The sequence below is a fragment of the Staurois parvus genome, unplaced genomic scaffold (genome assembly GCF_062004578.1).
Source record: "Staurois parvus isolate SC_StPar_1 unplaced genomic scaffold, SC_StPar_1.0 ptg000251l, whole genome shotgun sequence".
In the NCBI taxonomy this organism is placed as follows: domain Eukaryota; kingdom Metazoa; phylum Chordata; class Amphibia; order Anura; family Ranidae; genus Staurois; species Staurois parvus.
In genome coordinates, this window is record NW_028318047.1 from 6173525 (window position 1) to 6191242 (window position 17718).

General features: G+C 40.1%; 1 long non-coding RNA gene across 1 annotated transcript; it reads right to left on the reverse strand.

Moving 5' to 3' along the window:
- Positions 1–3986: 3986 nt before the first annotated feature.
- Positions 3987–17115, reverse strand: LOC149459645 (uncharacterized). The gene is made up of 5 exons (XR_016313232.1): positions 16997–17115; positions 13372–13412; positions 12880–12908; positions 9486–9689; positions 3987–4308 (listed from the first exon to the last, which is right to left on the reverse strand). It is a non-coding gene; the product is annotated as an uncharacterized LOC149459645 (long non-coding RNA).
- Positions 17116–17718: the final 603 nt, after the last annotated feature.

Here is a 17718-nt window from a genome sequence, read left to right on the forward strand (position 1 = left end):
ATAAAAAATCACTTTGTCTTTAACTGTCTACAGAATTTGAGGAAATGCAAAGAAAGATTTGTAGTATGTTCTCTGAAAATTTTATTGTTACCAGTATTTTCCATTTTAGTTGAAGAATTCACCTGTACTTCAGTCTCTTAATGCCCTAAGTAGTCTTATCTATTTACTTGTGTAAACAATCCTAACCCTGGAGTTATTTAAAAGGTGTGGATGAACCTTGTCTACTAGGCCAGTATGAACAGCAGAATGAGTATACTGTATTTTTGTGGAAGAGATTCTGCCTTGAGCATGGTGAACATTAAAAAGATAAAAACCGAAAAGATGAGAACAAAAACAAAAATTGCACACCAAAATTCACAAATTAGTCCACAGCTCAGGCACATCCCATTATGCCTCTTGTTCCTTACTATTGGTCCACCTCTATGACATGTGGCCTCACCAGTTGAGCGGTGAAGGTGGTAGGAGGTGGCCCTAACTTCTCAACAACAGGAGCTATTTGAGATTTGCCTAAAGTTATGTCAAAACGTTTTCTTTTTAGTGTTAGAGTAGGGAAGGGTTAAAACCCCTATCAGATTATTTTTTGTTTGTCCTACTAGGAAGATTTCCCCTTAGTCTCTTTCTTAAGACGCCACAGAAAATCTCTCTAGAGTGCAATGAAATTCCCATCTTAGAGAGTTGTCACTGACAGGTGTCCCCACTGCACAATAGTCACCAGGACCAATAGATTATAAATCTTCACAGCAGGACCACAGACTGCAATTAAAGACGTTTGGTGTAGATAAAGAGAAAACACACATTCTCACCTCCATGCTGCAGGATCAGTGTGATGCTGCAGTTCTCCCCCGCCGGCTCTTAGCCCAATAACTGAGCATCTTTTTATAGCTGATTGCTCCAATCTCGGTCAGCTCTGAGCAGAGAGTGGTGATTGTCATTCACTGCTCCCTTCTCTGCCCCTCCAGCGCTTACTGGAGCACCATGCAGGAGAGGGAGTGGTAAATAGTGGATGGGCTTAGAAAACCCAAAAAAACACATCACATAACACTTGTATAGTTACCCCTGCTCCAAATAGGTTGTGGAAGAAATTGACAATCATAAAGGTAAATGAAGATAACAATAAAATTGAGCAAAATTTAACTGGAAACTGGATAAATAAAATCACGGAAATATAAAGAGCTGGTGTGATTAGACCAAAGATACTAATTAGCTGCTCTAACTTTGGGGATGCCGCCTTGAAACCAAAGAGGGTGCTCAATTCACTATGGCTGTAAAGAAACAACTGGGGAGAAACAAAAGCGCAAACACCATAGTGTAGCATGTAAAAATAAAAAACTATTTATTAAATATTTAAAATGCACTTTCAAAAGTGACATGTACAGTGGGCAAAGCAGCCTGGGTTAAAGTCCCAGCCTTGGCCACCGGCATGGTGATGCACGTGTGCTGTGATAGAAGGGAGCCACAGGTCTGCAGGGAAAGCTGAAGCCAAAAGTGGAAGCCGCCTGATGTCACTAGTTGGCACATGCACAGTACGGTGCAGTAGAGGATGTTTGTGTATTGTAGGAGCCAAAGCCTGGAACATAATGTGAGCAACTCTTCTATTTAATTCCCCCAGTATGGATTCCCTTAATTTGTGTCTAGCCATTAATGGCAACTCCTTCATGGTAATTTGACCAATAGCATAATACCTCTGGGGGCAGTACTAAAAATAATATAAGGAACAACTGAAGGTACAATTTTAATCCTTAGTGCATGAATAACAAACCAGAGGGCTGCTTTGACACCCAGAATAATGATAGTAATTAGTGGATATGCTCTGTAATGTCAGCCGACAGCAGGCTTTAGAGTGCTGTCAGCTGATTCTGGGTTATAGGAGAGCACAAGTAAGTGGAGTTCTGTGACCCACAAGAGAAGTATGGCCAAAAAGGTTTGGGCCATGCTTCCCTTTTAACAAAGGATCTAACTTTTTTCACAGCTAAAAAAAAAATTGCTTTTACATATACTATATTACCAAAAGTATAGGGACACGCTTCCAAATCATTGGACTCAGGTGTTCCAATCACCTCCATGGCCAGAGGTGTATAAAATCAAGCACCTAGGCATGCAAATTGCTTCTACAAACATTTGTGAAAGAATGGATCGCTCTCAGGAGTTCAGTGAATTTAAGCGTGGTACCGTGTAGGTTGCCACCTGTCCATCTGTGAAATTTCCTTGCTACTAAATATTCCAACTCAGCCACAAAGTGGTAGGCAACGTAAAATGACAGAGCAGGATTAGTGCATGTTGAAGCACACAGTGCACAGAAGTCGCCAACTGTCTGCAGAGTCAAGTAGCTAAAGACCTCTAAACTTCATATGGCCTTCAGATTAGCACAACAACAGTTTGTATAGAGCTTCATGGAATTGGTATGCATGGCCGAGCAGCTGCACCCAAGCCTTACATCACTAAGTGCAATGCAAAGCATCACAGACAGTGGTGTAAAGCACACCGTCACTGGACTCTAGAGCAGTGGAGACATGTTCTCTGGAGTGACGAATCACACTTCTTTGTAAAGTTTAGTGGAGTTGGGATTATGGTGGGGGTTGTTTTTCAGGGGTTGGGCTTGGCCCCTTAGTTCCAGTGAAGGGAACTTTTAAGACATCAGCATACCAAGACAATTTCATGCTCCCAACTTTGTGGGAACAGTTTGGGGTTGGCCCCTTCCTGTTCCAACATGACTGCACACCAGTGCACAAAGCAAGGTCCTTAAAGACATGGATGAGCGAGTTTGGGGTGGAGGAACTTTATTGGCCTGCACAGAGTCCTGACCTCAACCCAATAGAACACCTTTGTGATGAATTAGAGTAGAGACTGTGAGCCAGGCCTTCTCATATGAAATCAGTGCCTGAACTCACAAATGCACTTCTGGAAGAATGGTCAATCATTCCCACAGACACACTCCTAAACCTTGTGGACAGCCTTCCCAGAAGAGTTGAAGCTGTTATAGCTGCAAAGGGTGGGCCAACTGAATATTGAACCCTATGGACTAATACTGGGATGCCATTAAAGTTCATGTTCGTGTAAAGGCAGGCATCCCAATACTTTTGGCAATATAGCGTACCTTTAATAGAGCTCCTCATGTCTCTGGGTTTTGAGATGCTCCACCAGGTATATAACCAATCATGTGGACACTTCTAGGCACTTCTGGTTGTGTTTGTTTTTTCAGGCCTTTCATTCACCTTCTAATCCTGTTAGTAAGCCACTTCCTTCGCTAGGGAGGCAACGCTCATTACTCCATTGTAACTATGGAGGAGCAGTGTTAAGATCCTGGGCTATTCTGTTTTGGAATAAAAACACATTCTCCTGTCCAGTACATGGGGGGCAGGTGGACTTGCCTGATAAAACTAATGCAGCCACTGCATCATTGTGTCTGTAAAGGTTCAGGTCATGGTATAGCTAGTATCAGATAACTACATTCAAATGAACTTGTTAGTTTATTTTTAAAAAGGTTTATTTTTACTACTTGTCCAAGTAGCTTCCTCAGTTAGACTGTTCATGACAATCAGTAGAACTGAGGAAGACACTTGCATGAGTAGCAAAACGTCTTCAGCTGACAATCAGTAGAACTGAGTAAGCCACTTGCATGAGTAGCAAAACCTCTTCTGTGGGCGAGTGGAAATTTGGAGGGCTGCAGGGATGGTTGGCAACTGTCCTCTGGGGGGGGGTTCAGACCTCCCTGACTCCCACCTTATCTACACCCTTGAGTCCAGTTGAATGTTACCAACTACTATTAGCTAAAGTTCCATTGTTATATTTATTTACTGTTAGTTACCTAGTCTAAATAGTATTTTTTCATTGTATACCTATTTCAGGTCATCGACTTTCATAAACTTACTCTGTAGTTATCACGATAAATATTTGCCTTCCCTCTTTTTCATACATTTGAACAATTATACAGTTGTATAGTGTACTCTTCCAAACAGCATATAAAATCAATACCATGGCAAAGTATATAGTATTACTCTCTTTATGTCTCTTTGCATTTACACATATTTTATGCACAGTGAGGTCTATCAGGAATCAATTTGGCATATTATAGTAAAACACGTTATTTTTGAAAAAGTTTTATTTGCACATTGAGCAATTTATGGAGATTACTTTTTGCTAAGATCTTTATTTCAAGATTATTGAAAGTCACCTCATCAAATATAAATGTGTCATACATGAAGATTTATATGGTTTTGTTGATTCGGGACAGGTAATTCAGGTCATAATAAATGTTCCATAAGATGGCTGTTGTGGTGATGTGCCTATCACCAGGGTTTCATTCCACATCTACAAAAATAATATATTGATTTAGTGATCTCAAGACAAAACTAATGAGCCTTATTGTCAATATTTATGAGAAAACTGTTGAATTTCACAAGCCAGTGGAAATGGTACAAATAAGTACTTGATTTATTTGTGTTAAATAGCAAAATACTCAAACAAGAAACTTTAGATGGAAGCTGTCCTTTTCTCGTCTGAGGGCCAGATATGTCACCAGTAATAAAGTGAAATAATATCACTCAAAAACTATTATGCAGCCTAGGATGTGAGAGCAGCAGCTTCATTCTGAGGTTTCTTACTCTGTCAGTCAAATATTTAGCATCACAACAGATTGCCTTTACTTTGAGCTCATATGAGGAATGCCTCCTGTCAAATTTTCAACTAAGGAGCCCAGTCGGGAAGAGCTGTGGTTTCGTATAAAATGTTCTTTGTATTTTATTCCACCCATGTCAAATAAGGCAAAAAATTAGTGGACAAATTGTCCAAAACTGCTTTTGAACTAGGCGATACTATCAGAACATCATTAGGCTTGTAAATAGAATGGTGTCTGCTGTGATGTGTTCTGTAGAAGTATGTAATTGTAGATATAGTTTAATCCTGTGTTATTAGAGATACAGTATTCCTTAATCAATCAGGTACATATGTTTTTAATTAGCATTTGAAAGGATAGACCAAGCTTCTAGGCTAGAGGTGACACCGAGATGCCAATAAAGCTTTCCCATATATGTAGCCAGAGATTGCCACCTTCTTGAGCATAAAAGGAGAATCCTTGCCATTTCGGCTACACAAATCAGCAGGAGACATGGAGAAGGCTTCAAAATGTCTGTCAGTTTTGATTTACACAAGCAAATCAGAGGAATCTATTTCATCTCTCATAAAAGCTAAAATATTAGTTGCAGAGAGATGAAAATAATTCCTTCTGATTGGACACATTTTCGGCTACATATACATGTAAAACTGTATTTGTAGCCTATGTAGAATCCTGGAGAAACACACAAATTGGTTATATGGTTCCTGATTGGAATAATTGAAGAATGATTGGTACTGTTGCGATCGGACTGACACGCTGGTGTTGGGAACCCTATCCTTGACTCAGCTACTGCAACCGTTCCTGGACCATTCAGCTCTGGGCATGACAGAACACAGAACATCCTGTGGGTTGGTACAGGAAGATCCCCAAGGGTTGATTGGCCAAGGCTAAAGTCCAGCCCACATCCATATTTCAGTAAATTGAAGACCCTGAGATATGGGCGGTGTGATTCATAGGGAGCCGGTTCCATTTGACTGGCAAATTGCGGACGTTATTTCAACTTGCTCCAGTCACAGGATAAATCTTGGTAAAAGTTTTATTTCTATTTTTATTCCTGTTTTATTTTACAGTGACTAGCCAATTGTGTATGTCCTTTTGTCTCTCTTGTATTTGTTGTAATTCCCTTTTTCTGTGTAAATATTTTATGCACTGGCCACTTTCAGGATAATAAACCATAAAAATAATAAGTGACTTCTGTTTACTAAACTAGGACTCTTATCCCTGGAGAGGTTGTTGTATTGTAGTGTCTATGTGCTCAGTCTAAGTTCATTGCCAATCTGTATGCAATTGTACTGTGTGTTGGCAGATTGTAAGCTAGCAGATCTGCCAGATGGAGATCTGTGTGTGTGTGGTGGCCCAGCAGACCAGTCTGCTGACAAACTGTTGGGAGGTGGCAGGCAATAGTTTGCTGTGTGTCTGGTGTGTGTGTGTGTGGGGGGGTGGTCAGTAGGAAGAGTGATTAACACTGGGGTTCTGGCTTGTAGAATAGCTAGAGGAATCCTAGAAGGGAGTGCTAATTGCTAGACTGCTCCCCAACCCTTAGAGTGCACCAGATTTTATATAAGATATATATCTGCCTGTGTGTGATCAGCCAGCTGGATTGGAGTGGAGTCTCCTTCTATTGGTGGCCAGAGGTAGCGTGGGCTGTGGAAAGGTATCATGGCTGGTCTTATATGCTCACAGTAATCCCCCTTCATTCCCTCTTTATCCTTGTCAGGGACCACGCCTTGGTTGGCTAGTTGCTGTGGATGTGCTTTTATCCGTGACACCTGCAAATATCAATGCCCTTGATATACCCAACCTCCTTTTAAAACAGTATATTGTAGGTTACATATTATATCCAGGGTAATTGAGTCAATGTAAATGCATATTTTTTTACCAGTGCAACATATTAAACTAAGCTTTTATTACTTCAATTCGATAAAAAAAACATTTACATGAAGAAGCTTAGTTTATGCTGTTATGTCATATACTACTATATATAAAAAGTGACATATTTACATTGAGGAGATTGGCCTGGATCTACACTATAAAAAAAACATAGTTTTCATAAGCTACAGTATCGCAATGTTGTCGGAACAAATATTTCCCTATGAAAAAAGGAATATAATAGCTTTTAAGAGAGTTACTGCTATTGCACAGAGCATCCCTTTACTTCTTCTTCTGAGGTACCCCGCTGGCTCTCTCTGCACCTCTTACTCTGTGTCTGGCTCATAGAAGTGGATTGGTGTGGGGGAAGACACATGGGCTCCATTCCAAACTGGGCTGGGTGTGTCTATAGAAACACACAGTGTGGCTTGGCCCTGCCCCTTGCTCCCTTCTCACTGGATTTGATTGCCAGCAGTGGATGCCATTGGCTCAACTCTGCTTTCAATCTACTCTGTGAGACCAGGAAGAGAGAGAGCAGCACTGATGCAGAAGGACACAGTGCTGGATCAATACAGGACTCAGGTAAGTACTAGGAAGGAGGGAAAGCAAACTTGTAGTGAAAGTTTTTTTACCTGAATGCAGGTAATGCATTCAGCTAAAAAAAACCTTATATCTTGTAAATGGTTCACAGAATACAAGTCATTCTGTGAATGGAAAAAGGGAGATGAGGGGAAGATAAATGAGAGTATGGCTCTCATAGTTGTAGCATCAGTATAGTGAAAGCTATGCTTTGCAGCTTGAATAATCCTGTAAATAGTAAAGAAAGGGCAATGATCCTAAAAGTAGCATACACTCCATGTAAGTAAACTTATATACACAGCAGACTTTAGGAAAAAATTGTATGCCTGGAGTTTAGCTTTAAAAGAGAAGTAAAGGATTTATAAAAAAAACACATTATGCTCACCTCAATCAAACACCGCTGATCGCTCAGTTCTCCAGTCTGAGCAGAGAACGGTGACTGTCAGTCTCTGGCTCTCTGCTCTTCCCCTCCAGAACTCACTGGAGGGCTGAGCTGGGGAGAGAACGGCTGGCTCAGTCTCCCAGCAGCACTGCGGAGAGGCTGAGGCAGCTGTCAGTCCAGGATTTTGAGTGGATCCGGACCATATGGTAGTGATCTTTCCAGAGCCTGGAGTGGCTCTGTGATGTCAACCAACAGCAGACTTTATTCCGCTGTCAGCTGAAAACAGATCACAGGAGTGCAGAATGAACTGTATTCCTGTGATCCATAGGCGAAGTACAGCTTTTTTGCTTTAGCTATATTTCTCCTTTCAGTTTGACTGCAGAAGTACTAAGACGATGATGTTGAAACAAAACAAACCTGTTTTAGGTGTTTATTGTTGCAGAGGACGAGCATGGGAAGACTAATATTATGTTTAACAGAGTCCACATCATAACATTCTGGTGTTTGCACATGCTTATGATTCATGTCCATTACCATCATGGTCAAGTAGGTACAAAGGCAAACAGAGTATGGCACGCACATTAAGGCTAAGTTCACACTAGCTTTGTAGGCAGGCACTTTGCAGGCGTCTGAGGGGCGTTTTTAATGTTCCTTAAATGCCTATGAAAATTATACACATGGCAGCACATAGTGCTGTTCACACTGAAGCGTTAGCATCGTGGTAAAATTGACGCCTCATGTCCAGTCAGGAAGAGATGAAGACTTTCAACGCCTCCCATTCAAGTCTATGGTGATGCTTCTCAAACGCCTGGCATGCACTTGTAGGGCATTTAGGAGGCATTTTCAAGGTGTTAATACCATTAACTTAATTATAGGTGTTTGTAGTGCGGTTTTAACGCTTGGAAAACACCTATGAAATGCCACAGAAATGCGCATAGGGCATTTGGGGAGCATTTGAGGAGCGTTAAAAATGCTCCCCGTTGTTTGGATTAAAAAACAAAACACTACCCAATAGCCTGTCAAACACTATAGGGGCGTTTGGGAAGAAGTCAGGTGTGAACAAGCCCTAACACTGTAAAGATGCCAATGCAAAAAGTCATCACAGTGGCAGATATGGGCTGTTTAGACATTATCTACTACCAGTCACTACCAGTATGTGGAAAGGAATGATTTACAAAACCAAAAATATCAATTTATGAATAAGCAAATTTCTTCTGGTTGATAGATGAAGGTACGGTAATCGAATAGGCATTTTGTGCTCATTTATTGGCTCTTTGGAATTTGGTGTACAATATGCCAGAGCAGAGCACACTGTCATAGAAAACACCACTTAATATTAAAGGTTACCAATATGTCATTGCTACACAGGCCATTTTGTAATTTTAATTATTAAATAACCTTTCCATTTCAGTCTGTACCCAGCAATGATTGTTTAAATTTGCTAAACAATTCAAATGTATATTCCTTGTATTATCATGGACTGTAAGTATTCTGTATGCCATCTACGTACAGAACAGAGCAGGGAATAAAATAATAATCCTTGGATACCAGAATAGTTTATTTTTTGCTGAGGGTGTCTAATACTCCCATACTAAAGGAATGCAGAGGATTCTCAGTTTCCTATAACGATGAGAGTGCTCAGTCAGCAATAATGACAGCAAACTATCCAATTTATAAGCCAGTTTGAGAAAGGACATGGTATAGCAAACATTAGTTTCTTGTGATACACATACTTCTGCTTGTTAACATGATCCCTCTGATACTTCCAGGATTATGAAACTAATTAAATTGATTCATTATCCAATAATCAGACAGGAGATGGGAGAACAACATGGGAGACCACCATGCTAAACCAGGAATCTGAATTGCTTAAACAGGAAATAAATATCATTTCTCTGGGTGTGCAACATGTACGTAAATCACAAGATTGTCTGGCCAGAATTATAAATCCTTTGGCGTGTAAAACAGTGGACATATGTATTATAAGTATTTACCTGTTTACATGAAGTTACTTTTTAATAAGCAGAACAACTACTGTCTCACCTTTCTAGAATTAGTGTTTTCCATGATGTCCATGATGTCCATTATGAACATGATGTCCTTGATGGCCATGTGGTCCATGATGCACAGGATGGCCAGCGTGTATATGTGGACCTATCTGATGGTGTGGAGGATGGCCTACATGAGGATGGGGATGATGATGATGGGGGTGATGGTGGTGGTGGTGGTGATGAGGGTGATGTGGTCCTGAATAAAACAATGTTATATGTAGTTAATTGTAAAGTCAGACAAATAATTCAGAATAATCTAGATATGAAAACATCATTAGGATAACTTTTGGGCTTCATTTTCAAAATGGTGTGAGTAAAGACTCACTATGCTGCCAGCAACCAGGGCCATAGATATGATAATACAAGGTAACCATATGTCATCACATGGGACCAGGATGGGGCAGTCATTTCTTTCTAAACTTAAAACCAAACTCTTTAGCATGGGGAAGAGTTAGAATTTATTTCAGGTTTTGTTTATGCTTATGATCACATTGGAGACCTTTATCCTTACTTCCTGTCAGAAAAGAAAAAGAAGAGAAATCTTCCCAATGGAACACAGCCAAAAATATATATATTTCACAACTGGAAAATGTTAGAACATCTAACAATGATTTATTGATGTCTGTTTCTTCCTGTTTCTGTAAAAGCTGTAACCCCGTGTCTTATAAGGGCATTGGGAGAACAGAAAAAACAAGTACATATCACAATAGGAGAGGTTGGCACTCGGAATGGCATCTGACAATGGTTATCCTTTTTGCAAAAAAGTGTACAACAGCTGTAAAACATCCAATGTGTTTCAGCCATCAGGCCTTCGTCATGAGCCATGCCTAAGGCCTGATGACTGAAACGCGTTGGCTGTTTTACAGCTATTATACATGTTTTTGCAATACAGGATAACCATTGCTGGATGCCATTCTGAGTGATGACCTCTCTTCTTGTGATTCGTGCTACTTGAGGCTTTGGCAGTCTGTGAATCTGAGCACCGGGTGGAGCTGGGTTGTGAGAAGGTGGAAGCGCTAACACACCTGCATTCAAACAACTACAAATACCTTGCAGACACATTAGCTTGTGCTCTATCCAAAACAAAGACAAAATTTGGCTGGAGATAGACTTTAAAGTATGTCTATAGCCAAAACGTTTTTCGGCTTGAATACAGTAGGGAAGCGCTAAAACTTCTTCAAAGTGGAATTAAAGCCATCGATTTAACCCAAAACAGTTTCCTATAACAGTTACATTTAAGGCAAGCCATTATTGATAACTGTCACATTTGCTTGTGCTCCCAACCAAACTGTCAAGCCATCAAATAGCTGGTGTCACAAGTGATCATATGTACAGCACCATAGCAACTGCAGATCAAACAGAGGCTATAATGGCAGTTTCCTTGGATGTAAAAGATAGGAGTTTATTTCCACCTTATTTTTGCCATTCATGTCCCATTAGGAAGATTTCCCTTAATTTCCTGTCCTGAAGGTGCAACAAGAAATAAAAAGAAATCTCTACAAAGTGAGGAGAGTTCCCCTCCTAAATGGTTGTCAGTGGAACAAATGTCCTCATAGGAAGATTTTCCCTTACCTCTTGTTCTGATGACAACTAAAATGTTTTGTCATGGGGACGATGGTCACCGAGAGAAATAGAAGGGTGACTCTACCAAACAAGCACACAAACATTAGGAGCTCAACCAGGGTTCAAATCCTACTTTCCTTTATTTAGAACTAAATAAACCATTTTTGGCTATACATACACTTGCAGTTTTCATTACTGCTTTGTCATATGACAAACTTGTATAATATCACTTCCACCCTGTACCACTGTGAAAACTGCATGACATTTAATGGGATGTGTAGAACATATCTATGCAGTTCTATATCTCTGTCTTTTACACAAAACAGCTTGCATCATACATAGGCACTATATATAAGTAGGAGAGAGATGAAGGAAAGAGGTGCTATTTAGAGTTTTGCAATAGATGCAGGACATGCTAGCTATTCTGGAAATGGCAGTAAGGAAGTAGCTTTAAAGTGTTACTAAACCCATTACCCTTAATTCACATTATGTGTTCTGTATTATGATAAAATAGAATTTTCGGTTATCCCAGTCATGTGGTAATCCTTTTTTGCATTGAGCAGAAAAAAATGAATACTGTCTGTGATACTGTTTTTATTTGCACTAATATCCAATTTTGAAGGACAAACTTTTTTTTTTTCTTGGGGGGCTTTGTATTGAGCAGGTACCAGCAGAGTGGCAAATATAGGGATATTTTTACTGAAAATAGTATAGCTTTTAAATTCTGCTATTGCTACGTAATTATATAATGGAATCTTACTATTTAAGCAAATGCATGTTTATTTAAAGCAGAACTTAACCCACCTATTCTTTTCAGCCAAATAAGCTGCCATCTTAGCCTCTGTGGACTCTTAGCTGGTAGCTATGGGCCTATTGCCTTTAAGGATTACTGCCAATCGTGGACTCTAAAGGGATTTCTTGCTGCCTCTCTGGATTATTTGCCTTAAAGCGATACTAAACCCAGGACCCTGCATTCACTATATCTGGTCTTCCACAGTACACAGAACATGGAAATGCAATTATTTTAATAAATATAAAGTGCTAAATACCTTTTCTCATCAGCTGTCTTGTGACTTCTATCAATGTCTGACTGAGCACTGGTTAAAGCTTGTTGAAGGAGTTTTCATTCTCCTCTGACTGTCTTATGAGGCTGTAGGACCCTCTGTCCAAACAGCGCTGATTGGACCTGTGCCAATCACATGAACCCTCACAAATAAAAAACTCTCTAGCAATACACTCCAAACTGGGCATGTGTTGAGTGCCTCCTAGGCCTCTGTACTATCATCAGATGGATTGAGGACTGTAGAAGAAGGGGGAGATCAGAGAAGACAGGATCAAACACCCTTTTTTACACAATGTGGAGGATTAACCCCTTAGGTTCCAGAGTGAGTAAAATGAGAATGCTTTACTGCATATACAGTTTGAATTTACTGTTGTGGGTTGGTTAACTCTTTAATTAGTGAGTTATTGCATGTTAAAATATCAGAAGAAAAAGAAATCGGACAGCTGTGTTTGTAGGCAGAGTACACTGTTTGTGCTGGTGAGTCTCCTGCTGGAAACAGACTGGCCAAGTGGCACCAAAAAGGCATACACATGTGCAGAATGGTAATTTATGGCATTAAATGTTACAAGTCCCAATATCTGTTTCTTTGTATATGAGCTTCCTCTAATCATCTCCCCACTGATCTAGTCTATGGCAGAGTACAATATATATCCATAAAGTGGGTGATGCAGAGACCAAGACTGAACGAAAGATCGTGTAGTAAGAGATAACATTTTTTAAAAACTGTAAACAAATAATTTTATATTTTTGTGGTTATAACCTTGGTTTGAATTTCCCATTTCAAGGAGTCTGAAAGAAAAAAAAATAAGTAATCAGCTATGTAAATAATTCAAAAACATAAATTTGTTCGGTGCAAAAACAATATATGGATATTATTGTATCTATGTTTTATTTCCATTTACAAAAAGATAACACTAAAGACAATTATGTTTTAGCTGAAAGTTGTTCAAACGTTTTTACTGTTACACTTAGGTAACTGTAATAGTATTTGTTTATAACTGAATTGCTGATACTGTTTTAAAGCTGTAAGTACAGGAAAACAGGTAAATACACATTTGAGGTACATATTTTGTTCCCTTTTAAAAGATCTTTAATTGTGTGCAGCCATTTTTATGATCCAGGAATGCTTGTTGACAGGACTCCCAAATTGGTGACTTAATTTGCTCTACACTAGTAAAGCAATACAGATTAGTCACCAATCCACCCAGGGTACTAGGCTATTTGAGAGAAAGTACATCAGAAAATGTCCTACCTTCAGGCTCAGGCTCTGTCCAATTAAAACCTTCCACAGAGCTGTAATGAGGGAGAGGTAGTAAGTGAGATGAGGCATTATTTTGACTCATTCATGTGTTTGTTTAAAATTCAGCTTGAGCAACTGAGCTCTGTGCAGAATAGGATTTTACAGCAGGTCTTGTTTTAAAAGGGGAAACTGGAAAACATGCAAAAAGTTGCATAAAGATCCAACTGTTGGCTAAAATGAGAATGTATAATATAACATGCAATAATTTAAATTTATATAGCAAAGTAGTTTTTTTTTAATTTTTTTAACCTTTGTCACAATTAAGAAAGAAATTATGTACAAACCTAAGTAGAAAAATAATCTAGCTTTTTATGTTATGTAGATGTTAGCAAGCAAAAGTGTGCCCATTATAGAATGACCTAGGTGTGGGTGGCTTGAGCATGAGAAGTACGGGGGAGAGGGGGGGGACTTATCCTGGGGTAGGGGTTAAGTTTAGCTACAAGGGCTTTGGGTGTTAAATGGTATACTTCTTTCATCAGACATAGAGTGAAAGTAGAGAGGGGCATGGAGTGAGAGTGTGGGAGAGCATTGGTGAGAGAAGGGGTAAAGGCCTCAGGCAGTGTAATGTGAGAGTGAGAACAGTGAGAATGATGCATGGGTACAGCCACCAGGGAAGTTAATGCATACTGGTGAGAGCAGGGAGGTGAAGACATGGTGGTAAAAATGGTGGCATGCATGTGTGTGAGTTGTTGAGAATGGAGGGATGGGATGAATCATATGGTGTTTGGAGTAGGGTGGTGGTGGGTTTGCTGGTGTGGTGAGGAGAAAAGGAGGCAGCATGCAGATATGATTGAGTGAGGGTGGGGGGCATGCAGGCACTGGGAGAAGGTTTAAGAGGTTTAATTGTGCAGGTGCATTGGTGAAAGTTGGGGATATGGGCAATGTAATGGTGTGGAAGGCGGGTTGACATTGCAGGAATGAGGGTTGGGTGATTTTGGGTCAACACTAATGGGTGAGAGTGGCTGAAATTGTAGAAGGTGGGGCTGGCTGACATTGTAGGAGGGATGTTGGGTGATAGTAGGGGGCTGGCTGACATTGAAGGAGGGATGTTGGGTGATAGTAGGGGGCTGGCTGACATTGAAGGATGGATGTTGGGTGATAGTAGGGGGCTGGCTGACATTGAAGGAGGGATGTTGGGTGATAGTAGGGGGCTGGCTGACATTGAAGGAGGGATGTTGGGTGATAGTAGGGGGCTGGCTGACATTGAAAGAGGGGATCTAGGTGATAATGAAGGGTTGGCTAACACTGTAGGACAGACGGTTAGGTGACAGTGCAGGGGGTAGGGTGCACTAAGCAGTAGCTACAGAGATGCTGACAGCGTGCCTGGCTGCTAATAAGAGTTCTCTGACCTCACACAGCCCCTCTCCCTGCTCACACTGAAGGAGATGCTTATAGAATAGAAGGCAGACTGCCTAAAAGCTACTCTACTATTGCCGCCATTTTCTCAACCTGCTTGCAGAGCCCTGACAACTAAGAAGCCTTTAAATGGCCTGACATATTTTGTACTTCAGTGTGATAAGGTGAAGGGGTAGATTCTTTGTATAGAGGAAGCACTCCAACCAGCCTTCTTCCAGCAAGTGGCTGGATAGAGTTCCCTTGTGACTATCAGGAGAAGAGTGTGGATTTCTGTGAGGAGGGCTTCATGGAGCTTGGGAGGCATAAAGGCAAGCACATCAGTTTGGAGTGGTGCTGGAGGGGAATTTTCTCACAATCTAATTGGCCAATAGACCAGAAGAGATGAAGAGTGGAAAAACAAGGAGAACTCACTATTGGAGGCAGAATTCCCCAGTGTTAAAGCAATACTTTCACTTAGACATTATCCCAGTAGAAAACAAAACCATGCTGAGCAAAAGAAGCTCCAAATTAGGCTTTATATAATTTCTAAAAGTAGAATTCCAGGTTAAAGTGAACTACTCTTAAAAATGCTTCCTCCTGTTACATATACTGACTGATCTGTTGAAGAAAGCTGTATATACTTACCTATTTTCAGCCCACTTCAGTCCGGTCACGGGATTCTTTGTCCCCTGGGGCAAAGGTAATGTTAGACAAGCAGATTTCCGTGGACTTTGGCTAACAAATTAAAGCTGAACTCCAGCTAACAGGCAATAGGATGCATGAAGGTAATAAAACCTTCTGCCTTTACAACCACTTAACTTGAGATTCTGTCAATTTCTGCCAAAGTTGTCCTCTGGGTCCGCCCTTGGGCACCTGCTGATGAGGAAACTCCTGCACATCAATGCAGAGCTTACACGGGAGGAAATGTACTAAAACTGGTGCACACAGAATCTGGTGCAGCTGTGCATAGTAGCCAATCAGCTCTAAGGCTGGCCATAGACTGTTTGAATCTAGGCTGCTTCAGAGGGAATCGACCAAGATTCAAACTGTGTGTGGGCAGGCTGAATGTATCAATTTGATTGATCGATCAACTTGGGTACAACCAGCCTGCTGGACTCACTTGTGATTATTGCTGGCAGGCAGAGGGATTCCCCTATCAGCACTGTCTGTGTTGATGGGGGAATCGTGCAAATTTCTTTCCTGCAACCCATGGTTGCAGGAAAGAAATTCACATGGTCTGTGGACTGCTTAACTTCAACTTGTTCAATTAAGCTTTGACAATAAAACCTGGAAGCTGATTGGTTACTATGCACAGCTGCACCAGATTCTGTGTGCACTAGTCTTAGTAAAACTCTCCCATTTTCTCAGCAACCAGCTCCTTTCTTGATATTTTACAGAAGCCAGTAATGGGCTGGGCACCGCACTGCACATGTGCCAAAGGTACACTAATTAAAAAAAAGTATACCAGACAGTTAAAACTGTTTTTTTGGCATATGAGGCTTATTAATTTTTTTCTAAAAAAAAAGACTGTAGCTGCTAATTTTTTATGTTTTGCTTTAGTTTTGACTTTAAGAAAGTCTGGGGTAACCAGATCTTTCTGTCTCTCGTGAATAAAGATTTAAGATTTGCCCATTTCTAGAACAATTACAAGCAATCATAAAGAATGTGTGTATATTCGCAAATAAATTATTTTTCATTATGAACGCTCCTTTTCTGAAAAGATAGTATACTCAAAATAGAGAAACTGTCCAGTATAATGCATAACTATTTGCTGATACTTTTTAATAATGTAATTTTTGGTTCAATCGTTTCACATAAATTAGTGTAAACAAACTTCTATTAATTTAATTCTTATAGATAAATATTTTAGATATACTTTATGCATTATTTCAGGGTTCACGCACACCCCTCAAGGAGGCCATACAGCATGCATGAGCATCCAGAACCTCCAAAAAACATCCCCAGAACCCACAGCTGCTCATAGACAGCAATTATGTGGGTATGTGGCAGTAGGTAATGCATAACGATGGACGTATGCCCTGAATGTAGACTGTCTGTGTTTCGTCATGTGTACTTGCATGTGTACTGTTATTGCTGTGCGCACAATTCCTTAGTTATAACATGCATTTGTATACGTTTCTATGTATCCTGGATATATAATAATCAGATACTATGTGAACAGATAGATGGAAAGATAGATTGATAAAATGAACCTATAAATAATGTAATGTGCTATACATACCTCCTGCAGCACTAGGAGTTCAGTTACAGGTACAGAATAAAATTAGCTGACCTTATAGCTGGAAGTCAGATCTGCAAGTGATTCTAAGGTGGAGATAAGTGAAATAATACAGCTTAGAAAAACCTACATGAATCCCTTGATCGTATGACTGTAGCTGTTTTGGCAACAGCCCACTCCTAGACACTCCCTATCTCAGAGGAAATCATCACTGTCATCTATTAAGTGTACAGACAAACATAGAAACCATCTACAAAACTGTACCTGAACGAAGGTCACAAACAATTTTGAACATTCTTCACGATTGCTTCGCATGTGGGCCTGTTCCTTATGTAAACATAATATTTCAACACACCAGTATTTAAACTTTGAACTTAGGTCATAGCTCTGTCTGTTGTGGCTTTCAAATTTTACTGCTTTATAGGCACAGTCTAAGACATTTTAATTTTAGCCCTGACATTGTGCCTGATTTTAGTTCTTGCTTTAAAAAAAAAAAAGTTTATAAATTAAAGTTTGAGTTAAATAAAAACAATGGCAGTCCCTAATATCTTCTTCAACTATTCCTAAGCCTGCACAGAAACACCCCATGTACTTGTTGGGTGCCGTGTTCTTAGTATTCCTAGTGTAGGAGTACTGCCTTATTGTATGTCTATACATCTTTATGTCTATGTGTAGAAAATGAATAGGAGTGGCCATTCCCAAGAAAATATCAGGCCCAAAGATGT